This window comes from Schistocerca gregaria, chromosome 4 (genome assembly GCF_023897955.1).
Source record: "Schistocerca gregaria isolate iqSchGreg1 chromosome 4, iqSchGreg1.2, whole genome shotgun sequence".
NCBI lineage: Eukaryota > Metazoa > Arthropoda > Insecta > Orthoptera > Acrididae > Schistocerca > Schistocerca gregaria.
Genome location: NC_064923.1, coordinates 11,425,613 through 11,436,490, shown reverse-complemented (window position 1 = coordinate 11,436,490; position 10,878 = coordinate 11,425,613). Strand labels below are relative to the sequence as shown.

Below are 10,878 nucleotides of genomic sequence, written 5' to 3'. Positions count from 1 at the left end.
TACTGAATAATTGGAATAATTTGGAATTTGATAAATCTTCTTGTTTAGGTATCTCCTTCAGTTGCTTTATATTTTAAAAAATGTTATTCCATGGTCACAGAATATAATCAATGTGCTGCACAAACTGGAGTACATGGTTCTTCCCTCTCAGCAGGGAGATTCCGTTTCATGACTGCTATGTTTGTTCACCCATCGAGTGTGATTTTGTTGGATGGGAACCACCACTCCGCGCATCGTGCGTATTGGAGTTATTAGGAAATACTTCATTGTTTTGCTAGGTGCTTGTTTTGATTTTTACCCTTATCACTTATATTCATCAATTTCACAGTGGAATAATATATTAAAAACAAAGATACCAAGACTTACCAAGCGGGAAAGCGCCGGCAGACAGGCACATGAACAAAACACACAAACACACACACACAGAATTACTAGCTTTCGCAACCGATGGTTGCTTCTTCAGGAAGGAGAGGGAAAGTCGAAAGGATGTTGGTTTACCCTCTCCCTTAAAACCCACATCCTTTCGTCTTTCCCTCTCCTTCCTGAAGAAGCAACCATCAGTTGCGAAAGCTAGTAATTCTGTGTGTGTGTTTGTGTGTTTTGTTCATGTGCATGTCTGCCGACGCTTTCCCGCTTGGTAAGTCTTGGAATCTTTGTTTTTAATATATTTTTCCCATGTGGAAGTTTCTTTCTATTTTATTCACAGTGGAATAATGTATTCATATCGTGGAATGTGATTAAGAGTTTGTTGTTTACAGCAGGGTGATCTTGTGGTATGGCGACAAAGTAGATTCTACATTCCATGGGTTTTTGATGCAGATTGGACACCAGTTGCACCTTACTGAATAACTGCTGTTCGGAGTTTGATAAATCTTCTTGTTTTGGTATCTCCTTCATTTGCTTTAAATTTTTAAAATCTTATTGCAATGTTCATTAAAAATAATGAATGTGCTGTACAAATTGTGGTACATGTTTCTTCCCTCTCAACAGGAAGATTCCGATTCCGTTTCATGACTGCTATGTTAGTTCACCCTTTGAGTGTGATTTTGTTGGATGGGATCACCACTCCGAGCATTTTGACTATTGGAGATATAAGGAAAAACTTAATTGTCATGCTAATTGCTTCTTTTGATTGTTACCCTTATCACTTATATTCACAAATTCCACTATGGATTAATGTATTAGAATCGTGAAATGAGGTTGTTTGTTTGTTGTTGACAGTAGGCTCATCTGGTTGTATGAGCACTAAGCAGATTCTCCATTCAATGTGTTTTTGGTGCAGATTGGACACCACATGCACCTTACAGAATTACGGCAGTTCGGAAATTGATAAATCTTCTCGTTTAGTTATCTCCTTCATTTGCTTTATATTTTAAAAAATTTTATTCCAGTGTTCACTAAAAATAGTCTATATTCTGCACAAATTGTGGTACATGTTTGTTCCTTGTCAACAGGGAGATTCCGTTTCATGACTGTTATGTTTGTTCAAATATCGAGCGTGATTTTTTTGTATGGGAACCACCACTCCAAGCCTCTTGAGTGTTGGAGTTATTAGAAGATACTTCAGTGTTTCGCTAGCTGCTTCTTTTGATTGTTACCTTTATCACATATATTCTTCGATATCACAGTTGCTTAATATATTTGAATCATTAAATGTGGTTATGTGTTTGTTGTTTACAGCAGGGTCTTCTGCTTGTATGGCCAGAAAGCATATCCTGCATTCAATGGGTTTTTGGTGCAGATTTGAAACTACATGTACCTTACTGAACACCGAATGTTCGGAATTTGATAAATCTTCTTGTTTAAGTATCTTCTTCATTTACTTTATATCTTTAAAATCTTATTTCAATGATCACTAAAAATAAACAATGTGCTGCACAAATTGTAGTACAAGTTTCTTCTCTCTCAACAGGGAGGTTCTGTTTCATGACTGCTTAGTTTGTTCAAACATCCGAGTGTGATTTTTTTGTATGGGGACCACCACTCCGAGCATCTTGAGTGTTGGAGTTATTAGGAAAGACTACAGTGTTTTGCTAGGTGCTTCTTTTGATTGTTTCCCATATCACATATATTCATCAATTTCACAGTGGGTTAATATATTTGAGTTATTATCACAGCAGGGTCATCTGGTTGTATGGCCAGAAAGCTCATTCTGCATTCAAGGCACTTTAGTGAAAAACGAATGTTGGGAATTTGATAAATAATTTTTTTTAGGTATCTCCTTCATTTGCTTTATATTTTTATAAATCTTATTGCAATGGTCACTAAAAATAATCTATGTGCTGCACAATTTGTGATACATGTTTCTTCACACTCTGCAGGGAGGTTACGTTTCATGACTGCTATGTTTGTTCTAGCATCGAGTGTGATTTTGTTGGATGGAAACCACCACTCTGAGCATCCTGAGTATTGGAGTTATTAGAAAGACTTCTTTCTTTTGCTAGGTGCATCTTTTGATTGTTACCCTTATCACTTATATTCATCAATTTCACAGTCGAGTAATGCATTTGAATCGCGAAATGTGGTTAAGAGTTTGTTCTTTACAGCAGGGTCATCTGGTTGTATGGCCAGAAATCAGATGGTCCATTCAATGGGTTTTTGTAGCAGATTGGACACCACATGCACCTTACTGAACACCAGGTTTCCCTTGATTTGCTTTATAGTTTTAAAATCTTATTTCAATGTTTACTAAAAATAAACAATGTGCTGCACAAATTGTAGTACAAGTTTCTTCTCTCTCAACAGGGAGGTTCCATTTCATGACTGCTTAGTTTGTTCAAACATCCGAGTGTGATTTTGATATATGCGGAGCATCACTCCGAGAATCCTGAGTGTTGGAGTTATTAGGAAACACTTCATTGTTTTGCTAGGTGCTAGTTTTTATTGTTGTCCATATCACTTATATTCACAAAAAAAAAACAAAAAAAAAACACTATGGCTCAATGTATTAGAATCGTGAATCGAGGTTATTTGTTTGTTGTTTACAGTGGGGTCACCTGGTTTTATAGGCACAAAGCAGATTCTCCATTCAATATGTTTTATGTGCAGATTGGACACCACATGCACCTTACTGAATAACGTCTGTTCGGAATTTCATAAATGTTCTTGTTTAGGTATCTCCTTCATTTGCTTTATATTTTTAAAAATCTTATTCCAATGTTTACTAAAAATAATCAATGTGCTGCACAAATTGTGGTACATGTTTGTTCCCTCTCAAGAGGGAGATTCCGTTTCATGACTGCTATGTTTGTTCAAACATCGAGTGTGATTTTTTTTTGGATGGGAACCACCACTCCGAGCATCTTGAGTGTTGGAGTTATTACGAAAGCCTTCATTGTTTTGCTAGTTGCTTCTTTTGATTGTAACCCTTATCACATATATTCATCAATTTCACATTGGTTTAGTATATTTGTAGCATTAAATGTGGTTATGTGTTTGTTGTGTACATCAGGGTCATATGGTTGTATGGCCAGACAGCAGTTTCTGCATTCAATGTGTTTTTGGTGCAGATTGAACACCACATGCCCTTTACTGAATAACTAATCTTCAGAATTTGATAAATCTTCTTGTTTAGGTATCTCCTTCATTTGCTGTATATTTTAAAAATTTTATTCCATGGTCACTAAAATAATCAATGTGCTGCACAAGTTATGGTACATTTTCCTTAGCTCTCAACAGGGAAATTCCGTTTAATGACTGCTATGTTAGTTCAAACATCCGAGTGTGATTTTGTGTGATGGGAACCACCAGTTCGAGCATTCTGACTATTGTTGTTATTAGTAAATACTTTATTGTTTTGCTAGGTGCTTCTTTTGATTGTTACAGTGATCACTTATATTCAGCAATTTTGCAGTGGAGTAATGTATTTGAATCGTGAAATGTGGGTAAGTAGTTGTGGCTTACATCAGCATCATCTGGTTTTATGGCCAGAAAGCAGATTCTCCATTCAATGGGTTTTTGGTACAGATTGGACACCATATGCTCGTTACTGAATAACGAATCTTCGGAATTTGATAAATCTTCTTGTTTAACTATCTCCTTCATTTGCTGTATATTTTTAAAAAAATTTTATTCCATGGTCACTAAAATAATCAATGTGCTGCACAAATTGTGGTATATGGTTCTTCCCTCTCAGCAGGGAGATTCTGTTTCATGGGTGATATGTTAGTTCAACCATTGAGTGTGATTTTGTTGGATGGGATCACCACTTGATCATTTTTACTATTTTAGTTATAAGGAAAGACTTAATTGTTATGCTAAGTGCTTCTTTTGATGTTACCCTTATCACTTATATTCATCAGTTTCACAGTGGGTTAATATATTTGAATCATTAAATGTGGTTATGTGTTTATTGTTCACAGCAGGGTCATCTGGTTGTATGGCCAGAAAGATCATTCTGCATTCAATGCTCTTTACTGAATAACGAATGTTCACAATTTGATAAATCTTCTTGGTTTGGTATCTCCTTCATTTGCTTTATATTTTTATAAATCTTTTTTCAATGGTCACTAAAAATAAACAGTGTGTAGCACAAATTGTAGTACTAATTTTTTTCCCTCTCAACAGGGAGATTCCATTTCATGACTGCTTGGTTTGTCCCACGATCCGAGTGTGATATTTTTGGATGGGAGCCACCACTCCGAACATTGTTACAATTGGAATTATTAGGAAAGTCTTATTTCTTTTGCTAAGTGCTTGATTTGATTGTTACCCTTAACACTTATATTCATCAATTTCACAGTGGGGTAATGTATTTTAATCATGAAATGCAGTTAGGTAGTTGTATACATCAGCGTCATCTGCTTGCATCGGCAGAAAACAGATTCTCCATTCATTGGGTTTTTGGTGCAGACTGGACACCAGATGCCCATTACTGAATAAGGAATGTTCTAAATTTGATAAATCTTATTGTTCAACTATCTCCTACATTTGTTATATATTTAAAAAAATTTATTCCATGATCACTAAAATAACCAATGTGCTGAAACTTCCTGGCAGATTAAAACTGTGTGCCCGACCGAGACTCGAACTCGGGACCTTTGCCTTTCGCGGGCAAGTGCTCTACCAACTGAGCTACCGAAGCACGACTCACGTCCGGTACTCACAGCTTTACTTCTGCCAGTATCCGTCTCCTACCTTCCAAACTTCTGCGAAACTTGCAGAACTAGCACTCCTGAAAGAAAGGATATTGCGGAGACATGGCTTAGCCACAGCCTGGGGGATGTTTCCAGAATGAGATTTTCACTCTGCAGTGGAGTGTGCGCTGATGTGAAGCTTCCTGGCAGATTAAAACTGTGTGCCCGACCGAGACTCGAACTTGGGACCTTTGCCTTTCGCAGGAAAGTGCTCTACCAACTGAGCTACCGAAGCACGACTCACGTCCGGTACTCACAGCTTTACTTCTGCCAGTATCCGTCTCCTACCTTCCAAACTTCTGCGAAACTTGCAGAACTAGCACTCCTGAAGGAAAGGATATTGCGGAGACATGGCTTAGCCACAGCCTGGGGGATGTTTCCAGAATGAGATTTTCACTCTGCAGCGGAGTGTGCGCTTATATGAAACTTCCCGGCAGATTAAAACTGTGTGCCCGACCGAGACTCGAACTCGGGACCTTTGCCTTTCGCGGGCAAGTGCTCTACCAACTGAGCTACCGAAGCACGACTCACGGCCGGTACTCACAGCTTTACTTCTGCCAGTATCCGTCTCCTACCTTCCAAACTTTACAGAAGCTCTTCTGCGAAACTTGCAGAACTAGCACTCCTGAAAGAAAGGATATTGCGGAGTCATGGCTTAGCCACAGCCTGGGGGATGTTTCCAGAATGAGATTTTCACTCTGCAGCGGAGTGTGCGCTGATATGAAACTTCCTGGCAGATTAAAACTGTGTGCCCGACCGAGACTCGAACTCGGGACCTTTGCCTTTCGTGGGCAAGTGCTCTACCAACTGTGGCTAAGCCATGTCTCCGCAATATCCTTTCTTTCAGGAGTGCTAGTTCTGCAAGTTTCGCAGAAGAGCTTCTGTAAAGTTTGGAAGGTAGGAGACGGATACTGGCAGAAGTAAAGCTGTGAGTACCGGACGTGAGTCGTGCTTCGGTAGCTCAGTTGGTAGAGCACTTGCCCGCGAAAGGCAAAGGTCCCGAGTTCGAGTCTCGGTCGGGCACACAGTTTTAATCTGCCAGGAAGTTTCATATAAGCGCACACTCCGCTGCAGAGTGAAAATCTCATTCTGGAACCAATGTGCTGCCCAAGCTGTGGTACATGGTTCTTCCCTCTCGGAAGGTAGATTCATGAGTGCTATGTTTGTTCAACCATTGAATGGATTTTGTTGGATGGGATCACCTCTCCATGCATTTTGACTATTGGTGTTATAAGGATAGACTTAATTGTTATGCTAAGTGCTTCTATTGATTCTTAAGCTTATCACTTATATTCGTCAATTACACAGTGAAGTAATGTATTTGAATAGTGAAATGTTCTTTACGGCAGATTATACCATCAATGTGATCTGCTTGTATAGCCAGGAAAAACATTCTCCGTTCAATGGGTTTTTGATACGGATTGGACACCACATGCCCGTTACTGAATAACGAATGTTCGGAATTTGATAAATCTTCTTGTTTAACTATCTCCTTCAATTGCTTTAAATTTTTAAAAGTCTTATTGCAATGGTCAATAAAAATAACCAATATGCTGCACAAATTGTTGTCCATGTTTCTTCCCCCTCAACAGGGAGATTCTGTTTCATGACTGCTATGTTTGTTCAAACATCGAGTGTGATTTTTTTATACGAGAACCACCACTCCGAGCATCTGTAGTACTGGAAATATGAGACAAGACTTCATTGATTTGTTAGGTGCTTCTTTTGATTGTTACCCTTATCACGTATATACATCAATTTCACAGTGGGTTAATAAAATTGAATCATTAAATGTGGTTATTGGTTTCTTGTTAATGCAGGGTCATCTGGTTGTATGGCCAGAAAGCAGATTCTGCATTCAATGGGCTTTTGGTGCAGATTGGACACCACATGTCCGTTACTGAATAACGAATGTTCAGAATTTGATAAATCTTCTTGTTAACTATTTCCTTCATTTGCTGTATATTTTTAAAAATTATGTGCATGGTCACTAAAATAATCAATGTGCTGCTCAAGCTGTGGTAAATGCTTCTTCCCTCTCAGCAGGGAGATTCCGTTTCATGATTGCTATGTTTGTTCCACCATCAAGTGTGATTCTGTTTCATGGGAACAGCCACTGCGTGCATTTTAACTATTGGAGTTATAAGGAAATACTTCTTTCTTTTGCAAGGTGCTTCTATTGATTGTTACCCTTATAACTAATATTCATCAATTTCATAGTGGAGTAATGTATTTGTATCATTAAATGTTGTTAAGAATTTCTTGTTTACAGCAGGGTCATCTGGTTGTATGGCCAGAAAGCAGATTCTCCATTAATTGGTCTTTTGGTGCAGATTGGACACCACATGCACTTTACTGAACAACGGCAGTTTGGAATTTGATAAATCTTCTTGTTTTGGTATCTCCTTCATTTGCTTTATATTTTTAAAAATCTTATTTCAATGGTCGCTAAGAATAGACAATGTGCTGCGCAAATTGTAGTACATGTTACTTCCCTCTCAACAGGCGGGTTCTGTTTCATGTCTGATGTGTTTGTTCAAACATCGAGTGTGATTTTGTTGGATGGGAACCACCACTCTGAGCATTCAGACGATTGTAGTTATTGGAAAGACTTTTTTCTTCTGCTATGTGCTTCCTTTGATTGATATTTTTATCACTTATATTCATCAATTTCACAGTGGAGTAATGAATTTGAACGCGGAAATGTGGGTAAATGTTTGTTGTTTATAGCAGGGTCATCTGGTTGTATGGCGAGAAAGCAGATTCTCCATTCAATGCTCATTTGGTGCAGATTGGACACCACATGCACTTTACTGAATAACATATGTTCAGAAATTGATAAATCTTCTTGATTTGGCATTTCCATCATTCACTTTATATTTCAATCAATCTTATTGCAATGGTCACTTAAAATAATCAATGTGCTGCACAAATAGTGGTACATGTTTCTTCCCTCTCAACAGGCAGACTCCGTTTCATGACTGCTATGTTTGTTCAACCATCGAGTGTGATTTTGTTGTATGGGAACCACCACTCCGAGCATTCTGTCGATTGGAGTTATTAGGAAATTCTTTTTTCTTTAGCAAAGTGCTTGTTTTAATTGTTACCCATAACACTTATATTCAGCAATTTCACAGTAATCTATTTGAATTATAAAAAGCGGTTAAGTAGTTGTTGTTTACATCAGCATCGTCTGCTTGTGTGGCTAGGAAACAGATTCTCCATTCAATGGGATTTGGTGCAGATTGAACACCACATGCCCGTTACTGAATAACGAATGATCGTAGTTTGATAAATGTTTTTGTTTAACTATCTCCTTCATTTGCTGTATATTTTTGAAAATTTTATTCCATGGTCACTAAAATAATCAATGTGTTGCTCAAGCAGTGGTACATGCTTCTTCACTCTCAGCAGGGAGATTCCGTTTCGTGATTGCTATGTTTGTTCCACAACCAAGTGTGATTTTGTTGGATGGGACCAACCACTGTGAGCATTTTGACTATTGGAGTTATAAGGAAAGAATTCTTTCTTTTGCTGGGCGCTTCTTTTGATTGTTACCCTTAACAGTTGTATTCATCAATTTCGCAGTGGAGTAATGTATGTGAATCACTAAATGTGGTTAAGAGTTTGTTGTTTACAGCAGGGTCATCTGGTTGTACGGCCAGAAAGCAGATTCTGTATTCAATGGGTTTGTGGTCAGATTGGACACCACATGCACCTTACTTAACACCCAATATTCGTAATTTGATAAATCTTCTTGTTTTGGTATCTCCTTCATTTGCTTGATATTTTTAAAAATTTTATTTCAATGGTCACAAAGAATAGACAATGTGCTGCGCAAATTGTAGTACATGTTTCTTCCCTCTCAACAGGCAGAATCCGTTTCATGACTGCTGTGTTTGTTCAAACATCGTGTGTGATTTTGTTGGATGGGAACCACCACTCTGAGCTTTTTGACTATTGGAGTTACAAGGAAAGACTGCTTTCTTTTTTCTAGGTGCTTATTTTGATTGTTACTTTTGTCACTGATATTAATTAATTTCACAGTGGAGTAATGTATTTGAATCGTGAAATGTGGGTAAATGTTTGTTGTTTACAGCAGGGACATCTGGTTGTATGGCCAGAAAGCAGATTCTCCATTCAATGCTCATTTGGTGCAGATTTGTCAGCACATGCACTTTACTGTATAACGGCTATTCAGAATTTGATAAATCTTCTTGTTTAGGTATCTCCTTCATTTGCTTTATAGTTTTAACAATCTTATTCCATTGTTCACTAATTATAATCAATGTTCTGCACTAATTGTGGTACATGTTTCTTCCCTCTCAACAGGGAGATTCCGTTTCATAACTGCTGTGTTTGTTCAAACATCGAGTGTTCTTTTGTTGGATGGGAACCACGACTCTGAGCATTCTGACGATTGTAGTTATTAAAAAGACTTTTTTCTTTTGCTATGTGCTTCCTTCGACTGATATTTTTATCACTTATATTCATCAATTTCACAGTGGAGTAATGTATTTGAATCGTGAAATGTGGGTAAATGTTTGTTGTTTACAGCAGGGACATCTGGTTGTGTGGCCAGAAAGCAGATTCTCCATTCAGTGCTCATTTGGTGCAGATTTGTCACCACATGCACTTTACTGTATAACGGCTGTTCAGAATTTGATAAATCTTCTTGTTTAGGTATCTCATTCATTTGCTTTATAGTTTTAACAATCTTATTCCATTGTTCACTAATTATAATCAATGTGCTGCACTAATTGTGGTACATGTTTCTTCCCTCTCAACAGGGAGATTCCGTTACATAACTGCTGTGTTTGTTCAAACATCGAGTGTTCTTTTGTTGGATGGGACCCACGACTCTGAGCATTCTGACGATTGTAGTTATTAGAAAGACTTTTTTCTTTTGCTATGTGCTTCCTTCGACTGATATTTTTATCACTTATATTCATCAATTTCACAGTGGAGTAATGAATTTGAATTGGGAAATGTGGGTAAATGTTTGTTGTCTACAGCTGGGTCATCTGGTTGTATGGCCAGAAAGCAGATTCGCCATTCAATGCTCATTTGGTGCAGATTGGACACTACATGCACTTTACTGAATAACAAATGTTCAGAATTTGATAAATCTTCTTGTTTTGGCATGTCCATCATTCACTCTATATTTTAATCAATCATATTGCAATGGTCACTTAAAATAATCAATGTGCTGCATAAATAGTGGTACATGTTTCTTCCCTCTCAACAGGCAGACTCCGTTTCATGACTGCTATGTTTGTTCAACCATCGAGTGTGATTTTGTTGGATGGGAACCACCACTCCGAGCATTCTGATGATTGGAGTTATTAGGAAATTCTTTTTTCTTTAGCTAAGTGCTTGTTTTAATTGTTACCCATAACGCTTATATTCATCAGTTTCACAGTAATTTAATTGTATTATAAAAAGCGGTTAAGTAGTTGTTGTTTTCATCAGCATTGTCTGCTTTTATGTCCAGGAAACAGATTCTCCATTCAATGGGTTTTTGGTGCAGATTGGACACCACATGCCCATTACTGAATAACGAATGTTCGTAGTTTGATAAATGTTTTTGTTTAACCATCTCCTTCATTTGCTGTATATTTTTAAAAATTTTATTTCATGGTCACTAAGAATAGACAATGTGCTGCGCAAATTGTAGTACATGTTTCTTCCCTCTCAACAGGCAGATTCCGTTTCATGACTGCTATGTTTGTTCAAACATCGA

The 10,878-nt window shown here is 37.7% G+C and overlaps 1 non-coding gene across 1 annotated transcript; it reads left to right on the top strand.

The window, feature by feature from the left end:
* Positions 1-6,084: 6,084 nt before the first annotated feature.
* Positions 6,085-6,159, top strand: Trnas-cga (transfer RNA serine (anticodon CGA)). The gene has a single exon. It is a non-coding gene; the product is annotated as a tRNA-Ser (tRNA).
* The last annotated feature ends 4,719 nt before the right edge of the window (positions 6,160-10,878 follow it).